Source organism: Rhinopithecus bieti, unplaced genomic scaffold, assembly GCF_001698545.2.
Source record: "Rhinopithecus bieti isolate Rb0 unplaced genomic scaffold, ASM169854v2 scaffold_9899, whole genome shotgun sequence".
Classification (NCBI taxonomy): Eukaryota; Metazoa; Chordata; class Mammalia; order Primates; family Cercopithecidae; genus Rhinopithecus; species Rhinopithecus bieti.
In genome coordinates this window covers 438,991-457,441 of record NW_016806979.1, presented here as the reverse complement: position 1 = coordinate 457,441, position 18,451 = coordinate 438,991, and the positions used below count along the sequence as shown (strand labels likewise).

The following is an 18,451-nucleotide window of genomic DNA, read 5'->3' as shown; positions in this document are numbered from 1 at the left end:
CGCCCCCGGGCGGCGGCGGCGGCCATGGCGGGGCCGCTCCGGAGCCGCCGCCCGCGCAGCCCAGGCCCGACGCTGGCGGCGACTTCTACCTGCGCTGCCTGGGCAAGAACGGCGTGTTCGTGGACGGCGTGTTCCAGAGGCGCGGGGCGCCGCCGCTGCAGCTGCCGCGCGTGTGAGTGGCCTCGGGGCGGGGCGGGCGGGGTCTGCGGCCTGCGGCGCCTGGCGGGACGGGACGGGACCCGAGTCCAGGCCCGGGACCACCCACGGCCGGGGCCACCAGCGGGACCCAGGCCCCAGCTGGATCCCAACCCTCGACAGCCCCTGGCCCCGACCCCCGTCCTCCCGGTCCCCCGCCTGGCAGGTGCAGCCCCCCGTCTTTCCCCCTTCCTGGAGCTGGAGCCGCGGGCGGCTGCGCGCGCGGGTCAAGGTTTCTAGGTTCGGTGCGTGCGGGGAGTTTACATGTGCTGTTCCTCACCTGCAGCGAGGTCGCGCTCAACAGAAGCGTTGAAACGTGCGGTGTGCGGTGGGAGGAACTGCCCCGAACTAAAACCTGTGCCTCTTAATCGGTGGAGGGTTGTCTGTTGTTGTTGTTGTTCACTCGTTTTCAGGAGTGAGCTATTTCAAGAGTGCGGTGTTTTAAGCAGCAAAGACTCCTTTTTCCCTGCCGTGTTTTCAGTGGCCCAAATTGGAAAGCTCTTCAAGCAGGATGGGTTTTCAATCTGTGCTCTGAACCTTGAAATTTAGGGAAAACTAGATACTTTTCACTTTTCATATAATTTCTACAAAAAGACAGTTGATGAGGAATTATTATAAGGTCATGTAGAGTGTTAAGTGAGCCTCGTGGGGAACTGTCAATCCTGCTACAAAACAATTTAGCTTGATCCTGTGGTTTTATGAAGTTATTTACTCTGCTTGAAACACAAACTTGCTGTCTAGGAAATGCTAATTATTCCTCAGGGGATCGCTTCTAGATCATTGCAAGTACAGCCTTTTGTCCACACAAACTGGAATTTTTTTGTTTTTTGAGACGGGGTCTCACTCTGTCGCCCAGGCTGGAGTGCAGTGGCGCGATCTTGGCTCACTGAAATCTCCGCCCTCGGAGTTCAAGTGGTTCTCCTGCCTCAGCCTCCCGAGTAGCTGGGATTACAGGCGCCTGCCACCGCGCCCAGCTAATTGTATTTTTAGTGGAGACGGAATTTCACCATCTTGGCCAGGCTGGTCTTGAACTCCTGACCTGGTGATCCTCCTGCCTCGGCCTCCCAGAGTGCTGGGATTACAGGCGTGAGCCACTGCGCTCGGCCTACAAACTGGAATTTTTAACCGTTTTCAGTTGTTGGAGATGCTGGTAAGAGCTGTTGCTTTTTTTCTTGACTTGCGTGCGTGGTGTGTGTTTGCATGTGCTGTTCTGTTTCTTAGGATGGAAAGGTGTACCAGCATATTCCTTAAACTTTGGTAGTAGCATTTTAAAGAATGTTATTTTCAGACCGGGCTTGGTGGCTCATGCCTGTAATCTTAGCACTTTGGGAGGCGGAGCCTGGGGGATCACGAGGTCATGAGATCGAGACCATCCTGGCTAACACAGTGAAACCTCGTCTCTACTAAAAATACAAAAAAAAAAAGTTAGCCAGGCGTGGTGGCTGGCGCCTGTAGTCCCAGCTACTCAGGAGACTGAGCCAGGAGAATGTGAACCTGGGAAGTGGAGCTTGCCGTGAGCCCAGATCTCACCACTGCACTCCAGTCGGGGCGACAGAGGAAGACTCCGTCTCAGAAAAAAGGAAAAAAAAGGAAATTTTCAAACGAAAATGCTGTTTATGTGTGTTTGTACTATAGACTGTATGAAATCAATGGTGGGGCCTAATGGCTACCGTTTAATCTGTTTTTTTTTTTTTTTTTTTTTAAAATATTGTGTCACAAGGAAGTTACACGTCTACTGTGGGGATCTTGAGTTTTTGTTTTGTTTGTTTTTGTGTTTGAGACACAGTCTCTGTTACCTGGAGTGCACTGGTGTAACGACAGCTCACGGCAGCCTCAAACTCCTGGGCACAAGTGATTCTCCTGCCCCAGTGATCAGGAGTGTGAAGTTGCTGTGAGCTGTGATCTCACCACTGCATTCCAGGCCGGGATTACAGGTGTGAGCTGTGATCTCACCACTGCATTCCAGGCCGGGATTACAAGTGTGAGCTGTGATCTCACCACTGCATTCCAGGCTGGGATTACAGGTGTGAGCTAGGATCTCACCACTCCTCCCAAAGTGCTGGGATTACAGGTGTGAGCTAAGATTTTGAGATTTTTGGAATTCTTTTTTTTTTTTTTTTTTTTTTGAGATGGAGTTTCGCTCTGTCCCTGAGGTTGGAGTACAGTGGCGTGATCTCGGCTCACTGCAAGCTCTGCCTCCTGGGTTCATGCCATTCTCCTGCTTTAGCCTCTCGAGTAGCTGGGACTACAGGTGCCCGCCACTATGCCCGGCTAAATTTTTTTGTATTTTTAGTAGAGATAGGGTTTCACTGTGCTAGTGTGCTAGATGGTCTTGATCTCCTGACCTCATGATCCGCCTGCCTCGGCCTCCCAAAGTGCTGGGATTACAGGCATTAGCCACCGCGCCTGGCCCGATTTTGAGTTTTTAAAGAAAATTCTTCTTACCATTCAGCCAGAGCCATTTGTATTGAATTGAATTCTACACATGCTAACGTGATAAACATCAAAATAAGTCGACCTTTCAGTGAGGGCCAGAATTCAGAACTTATTTTTTTGAGACAGAATCTCGCTCTGACGCCAGGCTGGAGTGCAATGGTGCAATCTTGACTTGCTGCAACCTCCGCCTCCCGGGTTCAAGCAGTTCTTGTGCCTCAGCCTCCTGAGTAGATGGGATTACAGGCACATGCCACCACACCCAGCTAATTTTTGTATTTTTAGTAGAGACAGGGTTTTACCATGTTGGCCAGGATGGTCTTGATCTCCTGACCTCGTGATTCACCCACCTTGGCCTCCCAAAGTGCTGGGATTACAGCTGTGAGCCACCACGCCTGGCCGAATTCAGAACTTCTGAACAGTAATAATGAGCCTTGCAGTAGAGACGAGTAAGAAGGGTGGTGAGATGGAAGCTGCGCCTCCCACTTGTGCTCAGGGAAGAGTCTTGTGGCCACCGAGGCTAACATGTATTCTGGACTTCTCATGGGCCTGGGAACCTCTACCGGTACTGAGTACACAAGGGGATGAATGGCTTTTTTCACAGAAGAGAGCTTAGCATTTGTACAGTGTGAATTACATTATTAACCTAGAGGATATTTCAGCACCTCCTTTTTTGTAGGGCATCATTTCCAAATTTTTGGCGTAGGGTGGTAACACAGGTTAATGGAATAAATTGTAAAGAATTGGTACCAGTGAAATGCAGATAAATAGTTTAAAATCTTTTTTTTTTTGACAGAATTTTTCCTCTTGTTGCCCAGGCTGGAGTGCAATGGTGCGATCTCGGCTCACTGCAGCCTCTGCCTCCTGGGCTCAAGTGATTCTCCTGCTTCAGCCTCCCGAGTACTTGGGATTACAGGTGCGCACCACCCCACCCCACCCAGTTAATTTTGTATTTTTAGTAGAGACAGGGTTGATCCATGTTGGTCAGGCTGGTCTCGAACTCCTGACCTCAGGTGATCCTCTTGCCTCCGCCTCTCAGAGTGCTGGGATTACAGGTGTGAGCCACAACACCTGGCCCTAAAATCTTTTTTTCTAAATTTAAGCTCAGTATTTCAGGTTGATGATACAAGTTCTTTTTAGGTTTAAAAATCAAATTAAATATATAAGCTTAAAGCATACATAACTTAGAGTAATTATGTAAAGGCCAAAGTATTATTACGAGTCTCACTCTGTCGCCCATGCTGGAGTGCAGTGGCTTGAATCTCAGCTCACTGCAACCTTGGCTTCTTGGATTCAAGCAATTCTCCTGCCTCAGCCTCCTAAGTAGCTGGGATTACAGGCGTGAGCCACTGCGCCCATCCTAAGGCTGAAATAGTATTAATGATTATTTCAGATTTGCCTACTAAATTCAGCATCACTGTAGAGTGAGAAAATAATGTAGCAACCCATGGTTGGTCTCTTATTTGAACCACAGTGATTTTATGAATTTATGTTTTGAATTTATATTAAAAATTATCAGAAATTTTGGAAGAGTACATAAGTAGTTTAGGTTTAAAATTTGGCTCATTTCATTGAAATACTAAATAATGTATTAATGTGGGGGAAGAGAGAAAGGTGAGGACTGTGATCCTGTCCTTGGCTGCTGTATTTTAGTAATTTGACTAAGATGTGGATCCAAGTACCGTTTCCACAGTGGCTGGGGAGCCTCGAGCCCAGTGTGGATGGGTGGGGGGCGCAGTGTGTACAAGATTGTCAGGGTGCATGGTTTTCCAGAAAACAAATGGCTTCTTCAAGTCCTTGATTTTTGGATACACAGGCTGCCGGGCTGTGTGTAAAGGAAGGCAGCGTTTTCCTCTCTGAGAACCTCAGACTGACTGGAGGCACAGGTGTTCCTGGGAGACTGGAGGGTGGGCTCCATGGGGGTGTTCTGGGCCACCTGGGCAGGGCTCTTGGAGGTGAGCCGGTGGATGTTGCCTCCCACATGTGACTGGCCCTGTAGCCTGGCTCTGGGGAACCTGGAATTCAGGCTGGAAGAGACTTTGGGGCAGATTTTAGAGCAGCTGGAGCGTGAAGTCTGCCTATGTCTGGTGGGGAGTGTTTTTACTTTGCCAGTGATAGACTGAAATGCCCTCTTTGAGGACAAGGTGTTTGTTTTTTCTTTTTTTTTTTTAAAGACGGTCTCGCTCTGTCACCCAGGCTGGGGTGCAGTGACACAATCTCCGCTCACTGCAACCTCCACCTCCCGCATGCAAGTGATTCTCCTGGCTCAGCCTCCCGAGTAGGTGGGTTTACAGATGCCCGCCACCACACCTGGCTCATTTTTATATTTGTATTTTATTTATTTATTTATCTATTTTTTGAGCCGGAGTCTCCTCTGTTGCCCGGGCTGGAGTGCAGTGGAGCGATCTTGGCTCACTGCAACCTCCGCCTCCTGGGTTCAAGCAATTCTTCTGTCTCAGCCTCCCAAGTAGCTGGGACTACAGGTGCGTGCCACCACGTCCGGCTAATTTTTTTGTCTTTTTAGTAGAGACAGGGTTTCACCATGTTGGCCAGGCTGGTCTCGATTTCCTGACCTCGGGTCATCTGCCCAGAGTGCTGGGATGACAGGTGTGAGCCACTGCGCCCAGCCGAGGACAAGGTGCGTATTTGTCCAAGGGCCTGGTTTGGAGTCTGTGACTGGTGAAGTGTTTTCAGGAAGATCAATTGGACAGGACAGGTTGGGTTTGTTGTTGCTATTTTTGTTGCCATGGTAACAAACTGTGTACTTTATGAATAGAAATAGGCAACTGTAACAGTTGTTTATACTTTGAAAATGTCAAATGAATTTGACACATTTTGATCAGTAAGATCCCAGAATATCTAATAGTCAAATATAAATAGAACAAGTTGAATTTACTATTGCCTACGACTATTTAACGTGCTAAACTAAAACTGTTTATTTAGAAAAGTGACCCCTGTCCTATGCCAAAAGAATTATCGGTTCTGCCTAGTGGTAATTCAACGCTTGCTTTCTTATGCGGCAGATTGTGTTTGGTAATGTCACATTTGAAGACTTGCTCATTAAATCAGAGATAGTATCTTCCAAGGTGAAGACTGGAGAGAGGTGAGCCGACAGTCAGTGGCTTCTGGAGCTTTCCAGGTGGAGACTCCAATAAATGAATTGAGGGAACTCACAGTGATTTTGTCCTACTCAGAATACGGATGGGCAGAACTGAGCTTCCTGGAGAATACCAGTACCAGAAAGAAGAAGTAAGAAGGAGGGGGTCCTGGGAAGGAGATGGCCAAGGGACATGGCTTGGCAATCAGGAAGTCTTGGGCAGCCTTTGAGAGGGCTGTTGTCTCCAGGATAAGGAAGGAGGCTGGACATAGGGCTGGGGAGGAAGGAGGGAGTGGAGGTGGAAGGAGTGCATGTAAAGTGAGGGGCCTTGTAAGGAGAGCAGAGTTGAGATTAGGGTTAGGAAGAGCGGAAACCTCATCACTAAACTAAGGTGAAGTGGCTCAAGAAACCACCAAGAAATGGGAGCTGAGGCCGGGCGCGGTGGCTCACGCCTGTGATCCCAGCACTTTGGGAGGCCGAGGCAGGCGGATCACAAGGTCAGGAGATCGAGACCATCGTGGCTAACACGGTGAAACCCCGTCTCTACTAAAAATACAAAAAATTAGCCAGGCATGGTGGCGGACACTTGTAGTCCCAGCTACTCGGGAGGCTGAGGCAGGAGAATGACGTGAACCCGGGAGATGGTGCTTGTAGTGAGCCAAGATCGTGCCACTGCACTCCAGCCTGGGGGACAGAGCGAGACTCTGTCTCAGAAAAAAAAAAAAAAGATGGAGTTGAGACCTGGTCAGCTCTTTGGCCGAGTAGACAGCAGATGACGTGTGAAGGAGGACAGCTCCCAGTGGAAAAGAAAATGAGATTGTCTTGTTTGAAGAGCTGAGCAGAGCGGGTCAGAATGGAACTACTTGGAAAGTCTGATGTGTTTCCATATTGAAGGGCTGCAAGGGTGGCTGAAATGCCTTTGTTTGGCGACCTGAAACTCCTGACAAGCTTGTAAGTGGAGCTGAGGCTGGGACACAGGAGTTGGCATGTGTTGGCATAAATAAAGGGAAGTTCATAGCAGAGGAGAAATGCCGCTTTGCACTTTGAAAAATGCTCAGTGTACAAATCAATTGCCTTTAATAACTACTATGTATTTAAGCTCCACCTCCCGGGTTCAAGCGATTCTCCTGCCTCAGCCTCCTGAGGAGCTGGGATTACAGGCATGCACCACCATGCCGGCTAATTTTTGTATTTTTAGTAGAGATAGCTTTTATTTTATTTTATTTTATTTTATTTTTTTGAGGCGGAGTCTTGCTCTGTCGCCCGGGCTGGAGTGCAAGTGGCCTGATCTCAGCTCACTGCAAGCTCCGCCTCCCGGGTTTACGCCATTCTCCTGCCTCAGCCTCCGGAGTAGCTGCGACTACAGGCGCCCGCCACCTCGCCCGGCTAGTTTTTTGTATTTTTTAGTAGAGACAGGGTTTCACCGTGTTAGCCAGGATGGTCTCGATCTCCTGACCCCGTGATCCGCCCGTCTCGGCCTCCCAAAGTGCTGGGATTACAGGCTTGAGCCACCGCGCCCGGCGAGATAGCTTTTAAATAAATTTTGGCTGGGCCTGTTGGCTTTTGCGTGTAATCCCAGCACTTTGGGAAGCCGAGGCAGGCGGATCACCTGAGGTCAGAAGTTTGAGATCAGTCTGGCCAATATGGCTAAACTCCGTCTCTGCTACGGCCGGACGCGGTGGCTCAAGCCTGTAATCCCAGCACTATGGGAGGCCGAGACGGGCGGATCACAAGGTCAGGAGATCGAGACCATCCTGGCTAATACGGTGAAACCCCGTCTCTACTAAAGAATACAAAAAACTAGCCGGGCGACGAGGCGGGCGCCTGTAGTCCCAGCTACTTGGAAGGCTGAGGCAAGAGAATGGTGTAAACCTGGGAGGCGGAGCTTGCAGTGAGCTGCGATCCGGCCACAGCACTCCAGCCTGGGCGACAGAGCCAGACTCCGTCTCAAAAAAAAAAAAAAAAAAAAAAAAAATTAGCTGGGCGTGTTGGTGGGTGCCTGTCAGCCCAGCGACTCAGGAGGCTGAAGCAGGAGAATTGCTTGAACCCATGGGGTGAAGGTTGCCGTCAGCCAAGATGGCACCCCTGTACTCCAGCCTGGGCGACATAGCAAGACTCTGTCTCAAAACCCAAAATATTCATTTAGCACATTGAGATACATTGTTATCACTGATTTGTAGACAGGAAGCACAGTGCAGCTATTTTAGCATAATTGTTACTTTAAGTTAAAAACCCAGTAACCAACTTACTTCTGTCTCACCTAGTGTTTAGTACTTCATCCAGTGGTAAAACTCTGTGTTCCTTTTATTTTATTATTTAGAGTCTTACTCTGTCACCCAGGCTGGAGTACAGTGGTGCCATCATAGCTCACTGCAGCCTTGAACTCCTGGACTCAAGCGATCCTCCCACCTCAGTCTCCCATGTATCTGAGAGTACAGGCCTGCATGGCCATTCAGGGCTAATTTTTTTTTTTTTGGACCTGGGGTCTCGCTATGTTGCCCAGGCTGGTCGCAAATTCCTGTCCTCAAGCGGTCCCCCCACCTCAGTCTCCCAAAGTGCTGGGATTACAGGCGTGAGCCATCCCACCTGGTCTGTACATGTTTTCAAGTGCTGATCATTTATTAATAGTGAAGGGATTGTAGTCAGGCGGGGCTCCCCCACTTACTGGCAGGTCCCATTTAGACCTGTGGTTGCAGAAGTGCAGCACGGCCCAGTGCATGTTTGGTGGAAATATTCCAGGAGATGAGGCTGTTATAGTAACAGCAGATTTTTCCATTGTGAAAATGTAACTATTCTTGCTTTGTTGAGGAGAAAAGTTTTTTTGGAAGATGAAGAAAAGAGGGTTTCTAAGTTAAGGAAGCTTTTCATGAAAGCAGTTGGCATTTGGGTAGTGTTCTTATCTGTTTAACATTTTTGTGGGGCTCTTGTTTTCTTTTATGTTTGGTTTTTGGAGCAATTTATAATATCTTAAATAATGACAGTCATAGCAAATCAACCTCCATACTTTTCATGAGCAATTTTGAATTTGCTGCTAAAATGCAGTCCGTGAGGGCATGTTTAAGGCACACGTTACCATCTCTACGATGTGAAGCTGGCTTTGAGCGTGGAACAAGGTGTTACACCTACACCCTAGGAAGTGGTGGCAGGGAGACCAGGAAGTACCTCATGCAAGAGCCCCAGCCCCAGCGGCCCTGCTTTCCTCGTGCACGTCAGCTTAGAGTGCATGTTGGGCTTCAAACGTCCCTGCTGATTTGTTAGGAACAGAGAAGGTGCTCTGCTGAGAATTCCATAGATTTTTAGACAGTATTTGGTTTTTGCTGCAGTTTGTCATTTGAGATGGAATACTTGTGTTCTTTGTCCTGTGAAAGGCGTTGGAGTATGACACCAGGATGAGTCTGCCTCCGTCCCCTCCCTGGGACGTTTGACAGTGTCTGGAGACATGTTTGGTTAGCATAGACTGGGAGGACTGGTGCTACTGGCATCTAGTGGACAGAGGCCAGGGATGCGGCTAAAAAACCTTACTATGTACAGGACGCGGGAGGGGAGAGCCGCCTGTTGCAAAGCAGCCTAGCAGTTGATAGTATAACAAGAATTGAGTATGACTCTTGGTCCTATTGGTGGTAAGTTTTGATAGTTTTTTTACAGATGATTCCTGCTTAAAACTTTTATGCTACCAAAGTAGCTGTTCAAAGTAAACTTGAAAGCGCCTTTTTTTTTTTTTGAGACAGGGTCTTGCTCTGTTGCCCAGGCTGAAGTGCAGTGGTGTGATCTCAGCTCACTGCAGTGTCCACCTCCTGGTTTCAAGTGATTCTACTGCCTCAGTCTCCTGAGGAGCTGGAATTACAGGCATGTGCCAACACGCCGGCTAATTTTTCTTTTTTTTTCAAGATGGAGTCCTGCTCTGTCTTCCAGGCTGGAGTGCAGTGGCAAAATCTCAGCTCACTGCAACCTCTGCCTCGCGGGTTCAAGTGATTCTCCTGCCTTAGCCCCCTGAGCACCTGGGATTACAGGTGCCTGCTACCACGCGTGGCTAATTTTTGTATTTTTAGTAGAGATAGGGTTTCACCATGTTGGCCAGGCTGGTCTGGAACTCCTGACCTCAGGTGATCTGCTCACCTCAGCCTCCCAAAGTGCTGGGATTACAGGCATGAGCTGTGGCGCCTCACCTGAAAGTGGCTTTTCTTTTTTTTTTTTTTTTTTTGAGTCGGAGTCTCGCTCTGTCGCCCAGGCTGGGGTGCAGTGGCGCGATCTCGGCTCACTGCAAGCTCTGCCTCCCGGGTTCACGCCATTCTCCTGCCTCAGCCTCCTGAGTAGCTGGGACTACAGGCGCCTGCCACCACGCCCGGCAAAGTTTTTGTATTTTTAGTAGAGGTGGGGTTGCACCGTGTTAGCCAGGATGGTCTCCATCTCCTGACCTCATGATCCGCCCACCTTGGCCTCCCAAAGTGCTGGGATTACAGAAGTGCCTCTTCTAAAACAGAGCCTGGGGGTTGAGACTCATTGCAGAGTCACTAGATAACTCCTCCTCCTTTTGCAGCTTTGAAAGGACACTCTTGGAATGCAGTTCTGTCTTGCTATCCCTGGTTGTGAGAAGGTTCAGCTAGGTCTCTTAAGGCAGTAGTAGCCTAGCACTGTTACACTTGTGTACTCGTAGTCATATTTATTGACTTAATCAGGCTGATACAGATAGTCTGAGAACTAGGAATACCTTAGTTACATTAATACAGACATTCTGAGAACGTTTAGTGAGAAAAAAAACACTGAGCTGTAGCTGAATTGTTCCAGTTTTTTGTGTTCCTGGTTCCACTGGAGAATGAACTCACGATGTGACGTCAGTGTTAGCACAGCCATGCTGGGAAAGACGGCTCTCAAGGTGCTGTTTTTAATGGTGTTTAGTCATTAATAATCAGCAGTAAGAAAACTCATCTTTTGACTTTTATTTGAACGGATGGAATATAGAAAATTTGAAATAGGCCAGGCACGTTGGCTCACGCCTGTCATCCCAGCGCTTTGTGTGGTCAAGGCGGGCAGATCTCCTGAGGTCGGGGGTTCGAGACCAGCCTGACCAACATGGAGAAACCCTGTCTCTACTAACAATACAAAATTAGCCTGGTGTGGTGGCGCACGCCTGTAATCCCAGCTACTCGGGAGGCTAAGGCGGAGAATCACTTGAACCCGGGAGGCGGAGGTTGTGGTGAGCTGAGATGGCGCCTGGGCAACAAGAGCGAAACTCCATCTCAAAAAAAAAAAGAAAGAAAGAAAAAGAAAACCTGAAATAAGTAAATTTAAAACTATTATTGTGTTTTTTTGTTTTGTTTTGTTTTTTTGAGACGGAGTCTTGCTCTGTCGCCCACGCTGGAGTGCACTGGCACCATCTCGGCTCACCGCAACTTCCTCCTGCCGGGTTCAAGTGATTCTCCTGCCTCAGTCTCCCAAGTAGCTGGGATTACAGGTGCCCACCACCATGCCCGGCTAATTTTTATATTTTTAGTAGAGATGGGGTTTCATCATGTGGGCCAGGCTGGTCTCAAACTCCTGACCACAAGTGATTCTCCTGCCTTGGCCTCCCAAAACGTTGGAATTACAGGCGTGAGCCACTGCGCCTGGTCTGCTGTTGTGTTTTCAAAGTGGCTTTTTTGGTCTTGTATTTTTCAGAATACAATAGCATTTTGAGTGTATAGAGAATGTTTTAAAATTCTGTGTTTTGCCATTTCTGAACTGTTGGAGGATGTTAGGGTAATGAACATCATTTTTATAGCCGTTTGAGCTGGGTAGAAGAAGATGTGGTTGAAATATAAACTAACTGTTCTGGGTCCTCCTTGAGGACCTGTTCCCACTTTGCCCAGCTTCCCCCTGGACTTGCCCACACGTAGTTAAACACAACTCAAATCCCGAACACTTGAGTGAACTGCCTGTAAGTGTTCTGTGGGCTGGCTGGGCTGATTCGTCTTTACGTTGTATACTTCCTGGGGTTGTGGCCTTTGACCCCTGGATGACCTCCAGGAATTCTGGGTACTCGATAGGACTCAAATGTTTATTGCTGAATTGGTTGGATGTAGGCTTCTGAGTTGGATTGGGTGAATACTGTACTGTAGAAAACCATGTAAAACAGTTATAGATGTAAGTCAGGTAAAATTCACTTCTGATTCTGCAGTTGCTCCCACTTTTTTTTTGTTTTCGTTGATGGTAGACTCCCCAGCGTGGCCTTTTTGGCCTTGTACAGTCGTGCATCACTTAATGGTGGAAATCATTCTGAGAAACGCATTGTTAGGTGATTTCATTGTTGTGCCAACATCATAGAGCGTACTTGTACAAACCTAGATGACACAGCCGACTACATATCCAGGCTGTGTGTACATCCTTTTGCTCCTACAGCCACAGGCTGCACAAAGTTAAGCAATATGTGACTGTACTGAATGCTGTAACATGGTAGGTGTTTGTGTATCTAAACATACTAAGACATAGAAAAGACACAGTAAAAATAAGGTACAAAAGATAAAAGATGGTACAGCTCTCTAGGGCACTTGGTGTCAACAGAGCTTGTAGAACTGGGTGAGTCAGTGAGTGAATGTGAAGGCCTAGGACATGACTATACACCACTGTCAACTTTAGAAACACTGGATATTTAGGCTACACTTTATTTACTTATTTGAGAAGGAGTTTTGTTCTTGTCACCCAGGCTGCAGTGCAATGGCGTGATCTTGGCTCACTGCAACCTCCGCCTCCTGGGTTCAAGCGATTCTCCTGCCTCAGCTTCCTGAGTAGCTGGGATTGCCAGCGCTTGAGACCATGCCCAACTAATTTTTTCATTTTTAGCAGAGACGGGGTTTCACTATGTTGGCCAGGTTGGTCTTGAACTCCTGACCTCAGGTGGTCCGTCCGCCTTGGCCTCCCAAAGTGCTTGAATTACAGGTGTGAACCACTGTGCCTGGCCTAAATTTATTTAAAAAGAGTTTTCTTGTCAGGTAGAAGAAAAAAATTTTCAATAATAAATTAGCCTTGGCCGGGCGCGGTGGCTCAAGCCTGTCATCCCAGCACTTTGGGAGGCCGAGACGGGTGGATCACGAGGTCAGGAGATTGAGACTATCCTGGCTAACACGGTGAAACCCCGTCTCTACTAAAAAATACAAAAAACTAGCCGGGCGTGGTGGCGGGCGCCTGTAGTCCCAGCTACTCAGGAGGCTGAGGCAGGAGAATGGCGTGAACCTGGGAGGCGGAGCTTGCAGTGAGCTGAAGTGAGCTGAGATCCGGCCACTGCACTCCAGCCCAGGCGGCAGAGCGAGACTCCATCTCAAAAAAAAATAAAAATAAGAATAAATTAGCCTTAACATACTGTAACTTTTTTTACTTTATAAAGTAATATTTAGTTTAAAACACACATTATACAGACATAAAAAATATTTTTTGTTGTTTTTTTCTGAGACCGCATCTCACTGTGTGGCCCAGGCTGGAGTGCAATGGTGTGATCTTGGCTCACTGCAACCTCCGCCACCTGGGTTCAAGAGATTCTCCTGCCTCGGCCTCCCGAGTAGCCACCTTGCCTGGCTAATTTTTGTATTTTTAGTAGAGATGGAGTTTTGCCATGTTGGCCAGGCTGGTCTCGAACTCCTGACCTCAGATGATCTTCCTGCTTCGGCCTCGCAAAGCGCTGGGATTACGGGTGTGAGCCATGCGCCTGACCACAGAAATATTTTTATATTCTTATTTGATAAACTTTTTTCTGTTTGTAAAATTAATTTTTTTTCTTTTTAAACTTTCTTTTTAAAAACTAAGACTGAAACACAACACTAGCCTAGCCCTATACAGGGTCAGTACCAGCAGTATCACTGTCTTCCGCCTCCACCTCTTGTCCCACTCCACAGTTCTCAGGGGCAGTAACGTGCAGGGAGCGGTCACCTCTGGTGATAATCACACTGCCTTCTGGATGCTGCCTGAAGGACCTGCCTGGGGCTACTGTATAGTTAACTTTTTAAAAATAAGTAGAAGCAGTATACTCTAAATTAACAATAAAAAGTATAGTGCTGCCGGGCACAGTGACTCTCACCTGTAATCCCAGCACTTTGGGAGGCTGTCGCGGGTGGATCACCTGAGGTCATGAGTTTGAGACCAGCCTGGCCAACATGGTGAAAGCCCGTCTGTACTAAAAAAACGTTAGCCAGGCTTGGTGGCACACGCCTGTAGTCCCAGCTACTCGGGAGGCTGAGGCAGGAGAATTGCTTGAACCCGGGAGGCGGAGGTTGCAGTGAGCCCAGACCAAGCCACTGCACTCCAACCTGGGCAATGGAGTGAGACTCTGTCTCAAAAAAAAAAAAAAGTATAGTGCAGTAAATACATAACCAGTAACAGTCATTTATTATTATCAAGTATTACATATTGTACGTGATCATATGTGCTGTACTTTCTTTCTTTCTTTCTTTTTTTTTGAGATGGAGTCCCGCTCTGTCGCCCAGGCTGGAGTGCAGTGGCATGATCTCAGCTCACTGCAAGCTCCGTCTCCCGGGTTCACACCCTTCTCCTGCCTCAGCCTCCTGAGTAACTGGGACTGCAGGCTCCCACCACCAGGCCTGGGCTGATTGTTTTTGTATTTTTAGTAGAGATGGGGTTTTGCTGTGTTAGCTGGGATGGTCTCAATCTCCTGATCTCGTGATCCGCCCGTCTCGGCCTCCCAAAGTGCTGGGATTACAGCTGTGAGCCACCGTGCCGGGCCATGTGTTGTACTTTCATACAGCTGTTTGCGTAGTGGGTTCCTTGACACCAGCATCCCTAAACTCGTGAGTAATTCATTGCACTATGACATCACGATGGCTAGGAATAGGAATTCTTCAGCTGCATCATAATCTTAACGGAACCCTCACATATGTGGCCCATCATTGACTTGAAACGACATGAATTGTGTTAGCTGGGCCTGGTGGCACGCAGCAGGAGGTTAGCCGGGCCTGGTGGCGCGCAGCGGGAGGTTAGCCGGGCCTGGTGGCGCGCAGCGGGAGGTTAGCCGGGCCTGGTGGTGCGCAGCTGTAGTCCCAGCTGCTCGGGAGACTGAGGTTGGAGGATCACTTGCACCCAAGAGGTGGAGACTACAGGGACCTGAGATCACACCAGTGCCCTCCAGCCCAGGCAACAGAAGGGGAGACCGTGTCTCAGGTAGATAGGTAGGTAAGATTGCCGTGCATGGCGGCGCACACTTGTAGTCCCAACTGAGTAAGACCCTGTCTCAAAAAAAAGTAGCCAGATGTTGTAGTGAGGGCCTCTAGTCCTAGCTACTTGGGAGGCCAAGGTGGGAGGATCATTTGACCTTAGGAGGTTGAGGCTGCTGTGAACTGTGATTGCACTATTGCACTCGAGTCTGGGCAACAGAGCAAAACCTTGTCTCGAAAAAAAAAGAAAAGATGGCTGATATGTGGAGGGGTAACCTGTGGAAGCCTGGCTGCACGTGGACAGAATTTCTTGTGGTTGAATAAAAATGTTCTAATGTGTGACAGGGAATGTGACTTGTGGTACTGCTTGATCGTTGTTAGGACTCTAATATCAGAACAAGTCAGACAGACCATGAAGTGGGTGGCTCATTGTTCCTGAGTCTTTACACCAACCTGGTGCTGCTCCTCTGCTTCTGCAGAGCCTGTGCACAGACCTGGCTCTTGGGTCTTCATGCCTTGGGCTAGAGGAGGGGCCAGGCTCCTTCTTGCTGAGAACTTTTGCAGAGCTCTGGAGGAGACCCTCCTGGGATTGTGCTACTGGTGCACATGCTTGTCCCAGATGAGATGGTTTGTAGCTCTGACCCTTCCCACCACGTGCCTCAGCCCCTCCAGATTTTGACTTTAGTGACTAGGTGGCTCAGCGTTCACTCTTGTTCCTGTCTCCTCTTACAGATGGTAATGAACTTGTTGAAACCTGTCCCCAAAAGTAGTAGTTGATTTTCCATGGATCTTTTATTTTGTTCTCTCTTAAAAGTTGTTTTTCAGGCTTTGCATTTTCTTGTTGACACAAATCTACCTGTTAATTATTGAGTGCTGAAAAACACACATTTCTTTTGAGTCAGGTTCTTGCTCTGTTTCCCAGGCTGGAGTGCAGTGGCACCATCTCGGCTCACTGCAACCTCCACCTCCCAGGTTCAAGCGATTCTCCTGCCTCAGCCCTCTGAGTAGCTGGTATTACAGGTGCTTGCCACCACGCCTGGCTAATTTTTGTATTTTTTGTACAGATGGGGTTTCCACATGTTGGTTAGGCTAGTCTTGAACTCCTGACCTCAGTTTATCCACCCACCTCAACCTCCTAAAGTGCTGGGATTACAGGTGTGAGCCACCACGCCCGGCCTTGGCCTTCATGATTTCTTTTTCTTTTTTTTCTTTGAGATGGAGTCTGGCTCTGTCACCCAGGCCGGAGTGCAGTGGCCGGATCTCAGCTCACTGCAAGCTCCACTTCCCGGGTTTACGCCATTCTCCTGCCTCAGCCTCCCGAGTAGCTGGGACTACAGGCGCCCGCCACCTCGTCTGGCTAGTTTTTTGTATTTTTTAAGTAGAGACAGGGTTTCACCATGTTAGCCAGGATGGTCTCTATCTCCTGACCTCGTGATCCACCCATCTCGGCCTCCCAAAGTGCTGGGATTACAGGCTTGAGCCACCGCGCCCGGCCAGCCTTCATGATTTCTGATGAGAAGTCAGCTGTTGACAGTTATCCAGTCACTTCTCTCTTGCTGCTGTCAAGATTCTCTCTTGTCTTTTGGCTTTCAACACTTTTATTAAAATGTGTTTCATTTTGGGTCCTGTGAGTTTATCCTACTTGGAGTTCGTTGAGCTTCTTGGATTTGTAAAATTCTTGTCTTTCATTAAACTCGAAAAGGTTTTTTTCCTTTATTTTTTCGAACATTCTTTCTGCGCATTTCAGACCCCCATACTGTGTATGTTGGTTGGTAGAAGCTGACATCTCAGGTCCTTTAGGCTCTGCTCGTCGCCTTTGTTTTTTCTCCTTTCTGAGGAGACCTACTGGAGCAGAATTTCAATCTTCCTGTCTTCGAGTTTCCTGATTCTTTCTTGTGCCTGCTCAGATGTGCTACTGAACTGCTAGCATGAATTTTTCACGTTTGTTATTGTACCTTTTAAAAGCTCCAGGATTTCTGTTTTGTTCCTTTTTATACTTTCTGTCTCTATCGATAGTCCTGTTGGGTTCACACACGCGTTGTTTTCCTTTTTTCTTCTAGTTGTGTGTGTGTTTTTTTTTTTTGAGACGGAGTTTCATTCTTGTTGCCCAGGCAGGAGTGCAGTGGTGTGATCTCGGCTCACTGAAACCTCTGCGGGTTCAAGCGATTCTCCTGCCTCAGCCTCCCGAGTAGCTGGGATTACAGGCATGCGCCACCACGCCCGGGTAATTTTGTATTTTTAGTAGAGACGGGGTTTTTCCATGTTGGTCAGGCTGGTCTTGAACTCCTGACTTCAGGTGATCCGCCTGTCTCAGTCTCCCAAAGTGCTGGGATTATAGGCGTGAGCCACTGCGCCTGGCATTTTTTTGTATTTTTAGTAGAGATTGGGGTTTCACTGTGTTGGCCAGGCTGGTCTCAAACTCCTGACCTCAGGTGATCTGCCCATCTTGGCCTGCCCAAGTGCTGGAATTACAGGTGTGAGCCACGGTGCCCGGCCTGTGTTTTATTTAAGTTTTGAGCATGTTTAAGGCAGTTGTTTCAAAGTCTTTGTCTAGTAAATCCAGTGTCCGGCCTTCCCCAGAATAGTTTGTCAGTTTTTATTTCTTTGACTGAGTCATACTTTCCTGTTTCTTTGTGTGCCTTGTGGTTGTTGTTATTGCTGCAAACTGGACCTGTGATTACTACAGCGCAGTAGCTCTGGAAATTAGACTCTTTTCCTTTGCTTGGGTTTGGTGGGTTTTTTTCCCAAGCTGTTATTATGGCAGACTATCGTCCTTCGTTATGTAGTCGCTGAAGTCCTTGTTCTTAGCTTGTGTTTAGCTGGTGTTTTGACAAAGATTTCCTTGAATGCCAGGAACTCTTCCAGTCTTTGCAAAATGACTTTGTGCCTGGGCCCTCCTTGAACTCTCGGTCGGGCTTGCGCTTGGCTTGAGGATCAGCTCAGAGTGAAAGCAAGGTGGAGGCCTGAGGTCTTTGCGGAGTGCGCATTTTGCCCTGGGCATGTGCGTAGCTTTCTGAATTTTCCCGGCACACGCTGAGGCCTCTGAAGGTCCTGATTTCCCAGAAACATACCCAGGTTTTTGCCTTAGGCAGTCTGTTGTATGTTGGGACTGTAATCTTTTGCCCCAGGCATCTGAGAGTTGTTAAATGGGTTTGAAATGTTTTTCAGCTTTTTTGGCCTTGGATCTGACTTAGGCAAAACAGAAGAGGAGTGCCTTGTGTCAGTCAAATCTCAGACAGGTTAGAACAGACACACACAGTAAATTCTGAATGAGGTCTCCAGCAGCTTCTGGTAGGCACCTAAGGCTAGAAAACATTGTTTAGGAAAAGAATAGAATATAAAGCTTAGCAGCTGGTTGTAGAAGATTCTTGCTGCTGGAGCCACTCAGCTACTGGGCACTTGGTGGGGGCCAGCCTCCTGCTGCCCAGTGAGTGGGATGCTGGGTCGGAGCTGCTGGTATTTTTTTTTTTTTGAGACGGAGTCTTGCTCTGTCGTCCAGGCTGGAGTGCAGTGGCCGGATCTCAGCTCACTGCAAGCTCCGCCTCCGCCTCCCAAGTAGCTGGGACTACAGGCACCCGCCACCTCGCCCGGC

The 18,451-nt window shown here is 48.3% G+C and overlaps 1 protein-coding gene across 2 annotated transcripts in view; it reads left to right on the top strand.

The window, feature by feature from the left end:
• Positions 1–6: 6 nt before the first annotated feature.
• Positions 7–18,451, top strand: part of FOXK2 (forkhead box K2) — an 87,576-nt gene continuing 69,131 nt past the window's right edge. Inside the window, exon 1 of one of the 2 annotated variants that reach the window (XM_017879164.1) lies at positions 7–172. The gene's annotated coding sequence lies outside the window, so the exon portion shown is untranslated. Of the gene's footprint in view, positions 173–14,423; positions 14,682–18,451 lie in introns of those variants that run through there. The other variant, XM_017879163.1, reaches the window with a different exon arrangement.